The sequence below is a fragment of the Balaenoptera physalus genome (assembly GCF_965194825.1).
Source record: "Balaenoptera physalus genome assembly, chromosome: 6".
In the NCBI taxonomy this organism is placed as follows: Eukaryota; Metazoa; Chordata; class Mammalia; order Artiodactyla; family Balaenopteridae; genus Balaenoptera; species Balaenoptera physalus.
In genome coordinates this window covers 116,345,990-116,351,143 of record NC_138885.1, presented here as the reverse complement: position 1 = coordinate 116,351,143, position 5,154 = coordinate 116,345,990, and the positions used below count along the sequence as shown (strand labels likewise).

The following is a 5,154-nucleotide window of genomic DNA, read 5'->3' as shown; positions in this document are numbered from 1 at the left end:
AAATGTTAGTGAGTTTTGAACTGTCATCCTATCTATGAGGTCTTAACAAAGGGAAATAATTAGTAAGAATGTAAACAACCACGCAGATGAGAATTCCCATTGAAATGTCGCTGGTACAACCATCAAATGGATGTACAGCCATTAAAAGGTTTAATTATAAGTTTGTAAGACAAGATGGAAAAATGCTTATGACTCAGTTTTTACTAAAACACGCCTCGTTGCCGTGCATATAAGTACATAAAAAGGCTCCATGAAAATAAAACTTGGGGAAGGATCACAAATAACGATTGTCATTATGTCCCTCGTGAGGAATTTCAGGTGAAACATTCCACCCCCCCCCCCCGGCGCCATCTTGGGCACAAAGCACTCACCCAGCCGTAGTTCTCAGCGCTCTTGCAGCCCGGCTACTTCAAAGAAAATGATATGAATGTATGATTTACAACCAACACATGTAACAGACATGCACGAAAGCAGAGGCGACACATGCACAAGCTGTGGGTTACTGCACGGGGTGGACACCACATCCAGGAAGTTTGCTTCTTTCCTGCCTCTGGGCGTGACCAGCTCTGAAATCTGCTGGGACTTTGGTGAGTCATTGAAAACAGTGACCTGGATCAGATGGTGTCCCTTTAGTTTCTAATTTAAACAATACTGCTTTTGGGAATAGTGACAAAATGTCACAAAGTCAGAGAAATTAGAACCATCTTTCTAATAGAAATACCGCACAGCGCCCTCCTCCGACGGCCCGTGTGAGTTTCTGCCTGTGAAACGGGACCCACGTGGGCAGAGCCTGTGGACACCCGTGTCCCCTCCTGTGGCTTCCTGACTCTCTGGAGCCCAGAGCCATCGCCGCTGCCAGTACAGAGACCATTGAAATGAACGATTGATGCACCGAGGCATGAGGTGAGCTGATGAATCGTTTCATGTGCCTTTGTTTTTTTTTTTGTTTTTGTTTTTGTTTTTTTTCGGTACCAATAAGTCTTTATTCATTGTATTTTCCCAAGGAAAAGAAGGGGAAGGGAAAAGGGTCAGCATGAGTGTTACAAAATGATAGCAAATGGGAAAGGAAGTACCTGGCACAGCAAAATCAACCAACAAATAAACACTGCCCAGATGGGGTCGCCAAAGCCCAAGGGGGCTCAGTCTCCTGCAGTTCAGTAATGAGGGGAAGGGATGAAGAACAGGTACATGCTTTTCCACCCTCCCTCCCTCCCCATAAATTCAAGATTTCACACAAAGCTTTGGTTTCTAGCAGTAAACATGGAGTTACATTCGTCCGTCTCCTATTAAACAATCTTGTGGCCACTTTGACATAAGTTTCTTGCACCTGCATAAAAGTTCCTGAGTGACTTGGCTATACATTCATCTTTCCTTTCGTGGTCTCCCAACCCCACCTTCTACATGGAAGGCCCCCTCGTTGCTCCTCTCTACCCTAGGATTAGAGATTAAAGTAGGTTTTAATCCATCCAAAGACAGCAGTCTGTTTGGCATGAATCAAATCAAGGGATGGTCATGACTCAGGAGATTGAGAACAAGGGATGGTGAGTTCTTAGCTTCTTCAGGATTTTTGCACAAATCATTTAATCACAGACACCCCACAAATTAAACATATAGGTGTATGGACTATTTTGGGGGGCACGAAGGGGAAAAGAAGAGGGGGTAGGAATACAGTTTTTAGGACAGAAGATCTTGTTCAAAATAGGAAACAGGGGAGGGGGAACACAAAAGAAAGTGTAGTTCAAGACCTCCCACTTCAAGAAGAGGGGCCCCCAAGTTTATGTTTCAGATCTTTTTGGCTGGCGCAGACCTTTTGTCAAAGATGCTTTGGCTATTTTTCTCAATATAAAAAGAAGTTTGTAAACAATAAAACCCCAAAAGAACATGGAGAAGACCAACACATTATATTTACACAAACTAGGCCACCTAGCAATCACCAAATCAGCTACTTGTGAAGTCCTACGAAGCCCAGACAAATACAATAACTAGAGGGGGGCAGCAATTGGGGGAGACAAGAACCCAGGATCAGACACACATCACCCAATGCGTTCTATTGCATTTGCCCCGTTACAACACAGTGAGGTAGGTTTGCAGTGATCTCACAGCATGTAAACGAAACCCCCTTTTCTCCTTTAGCTACCATGACACTAATTACTGCTGCAGCAGGGCAGGACACTGGCTCTGGGAACCACAAAGAAGCCATCACTGATGGTCTCTCTGGAAACCAAGGAGGAAAAGTCCAGAATTGTTAAAGATTAAGGATCTTGTCCTTGCTTCATATATCCATCCCTGGGCAGCTCAAGATGGGTACAGAGGTATCATTCTTAAAACCTGTCCTTACCAACTCACAGTTTTTACAAAAACACATACAATACACCCTGTTGTGTATGTTAGGCCTAGCCCAATCCAGTGAAGGATGGACGTGGTATGTAAAGCGAGTCCTATGCCCTGGGATTAGAGGTCTGGAACAGGAATCCTTTATCACACATCCAGATGACCTCTGCCTAATCTTGGCTTCCCCTCTCTGCACCTTTTACCTGGCCCAGCCTCTCCTAACCTCTCTGTACCACCTTTTCCTGTTCAGACCAATTTCCAATCTTTCAGTAGAAGGAGACCAAGTCATGGGGCAACCCAGTTAAAACCTAGTCTCCCATGAAACATTGAAGATGGAGAGGTTTCAAGAGGACACTGTGGCAGAAAAGCCAGCTCTAATTGGCAAAAATGAGGTAGTTCAATAGGCTATACGCTCCAAATAGTTGTTCTCTCTGGTGATAGAGCAACAGAAAGTATTCCCGCTGTGCAGACCCGGAGCTGCTGCCGACTTATCCCTGAGATTGCTCACGTACCTGAGAACACAGTGCAGGAATGAGGGCCTTAGATTAAAATACACAAAAATACAAAACCAGAATATTTATATTATGAAAAAAAAAAGTTAAAATGCACAAGATACGTCATTCGCACACAGCTAGTGCACTTGGCATCCTGGAGAAAGTGGGACCCAAGGTACAGTCATCCAAGGGAGCAAATAAATAAAATTGTATTGGCCCAGAACGGGGTGGGAATGAGCTTAGAAGCAGCAGGTCTGCAGCTGTTCCCTCAACCCCCCTTTTGCCTATCATCACAACCCACTGCTTGGGACAGTTCTGTCAGCACTCTATCCCAGGAGGAGGTTGTGAGGAGACAGGATGCGGACAACCCTGCCTTACCCCTGAGAGATTTCCTCCCCCAGCAGGTAGTGGCTTGTGGGCTGGGTCCATCGATCTGGTCTCACGCTTAAGCTTTTCACTCTGGTATGGGGAATATTATTCCATATCCTTCTTGAAGAGTAAAACAACTTCCCTATCCAGGCCACTTTCAAAAGCTGGAGATTCTGGGGGTGGAGACTCAGATAAAGCATGCAGGGAGGGTTACCCCCCAAAGCCCTCACGTGCATTTGGATAGAGCGTGATTGGAGTTTCTTTGCCTCACCCCTTCCCCCCCACCAAGAGGGAAGAGGGGGTGACGCTTTGGCCCCCGGCCTGAGATATACGGCAGTGCCAGCTGCCCCTACCCACCCTGCCCCAACTTTCTCCACTCTGCCGATTGATACCTGTTCCTCAAAACTTTCTGATCACAAACGGATAGCCCCCACCCACTGTGGCTCAATTCTGGGCCTCTGGGAGCATGGCAGGGCTATGGATCTCTTCTTCCTCATCCCGAAAGTAGGCTGGCTTTCCCTGTGAGCTGGGAGCTTGCTGGGCCTTCAGTGGACACGAGGCTACCATATGGTTGATGCTCTGGCAGAAGTGGCACTTCTTGGGCTGGGGTGGCAGTTTGCATTCCTTGGCATGATGGTCTAGACCTCCACAGTTGTAGCACCTGTCTCCCTTTGATCTGCGTTTCTGCATGTTCTTCCCTTTGGGCCGCCTCTCACTCCCAATACAGAACACCCCACCAGGGCCGGTGACTCGGATAGATTCCAGGCCCTTAGCAGACTTCTTAAAGGTGAACTCTACGGCCTCACCCTCCTTCAGGCTCCGGAAGCCCTCCATGTGCAGCTTACTCTGGTGCACAAAGACATCCACCGGAGGGTCGAGTGCGACCCCGGCGCGGGCAGTCATGGACAGGAAGCCGAATCCCATGCGCACGTTGAACCACTTACAGATGCCGGCGCCGTGCAGCAGCTGCGGCTCCTCGGCCGCCCGGGCCGCGTCCTCCTGCACCTCCTCCGGCGCCTTGGCGCCGCCACCTGCAAACTGCTGGTTTGACACAGAGCCCATGGTAGTCGGCTGAGCCCGCGGCCCCGGGCCCCAGGTCGGCCGGCTGCTGGCCCCAGACAAGTCCGGAGGCAAAGGTTGTGCCTTTGTTTTAAGCTAATTAATGTTCTCAACTAATCAGCTCAAATGCATGAGACACAATTTCATTTTTGCACTGTTCTGGGTATTTGAGGTCCGGACTATCATATTTTAATTACAAGGATATATCAGACAAACACAGAGGAAAAATACTGTCAATTTAACTACAGGAGATAATTTAATTGTTATGAAAATGATATTAATCATCCAGATCTTAAAAGTTCATAGTCACAGTAAAAGCCAAGACTCCAAAATTCTATTAATCACTTCCACACATTTATTGAACACCTGTGTGCCCCAAATAAAATATGTGTATAATGAAATTATCTGTCATTTTCACAGCATGGCCAGGCTTATCCTCTTACAGCTGCATCTTACACGCCTATACAGTGTACACGCTCTACCAGGTAAACCCGCTTAGTTAACAAACAAGGAAATTGCCTCTCCTCTGTCTACACTGTCAGACACTGAATGTTACCAACACCCCTGAATATTCACGTCCGGTCAAATTACAGACCTCCTTCTCCTCACAGGGGACCCCATCTTCTAAAGTTTGCTTGGCCATCTCTTCCTTTTCACTTTAATTCACATGTACCACAGTTTACATTTTGCTGATCCATTTTGCTACTTACTCATTATTATGAACTGTAAAAATGAATTTGAAACAAACTGAACAGAAAGAAAGCAGAGTAACCCAAAGACAAAAGACAAGTATTAATAGGGAACTCCTTGTGAAGCCTTCATATTAACAGATTTTAATGAAATCATTCTTCACTCTGTGTTTACCAAGGTCCTTGACTTAACCATTAAGTTCAACATTTCT

The 5,154-nt window shown here is 46.4% G+C and overlaps 1 pseudogene across 1 annotated transcript; it reads right to left on the bottom strand.

Annotated features, from left to right (window-relative positions):
- Positions 1-3,321: 3,321 nt before the first annotated feature.
- LOC309662619 (protein lin-28 homolog A pseudogene) lies at positions 3,322-4,256 on the bottom strand (annotated as a pseudogene). Its single transcript has one exon. The product of its transcript is annotated as a protein lin-28 homolog A pseudogene (transcript).
- Positions 4,257-5,154: the final 898 nt, after the last annotated feature.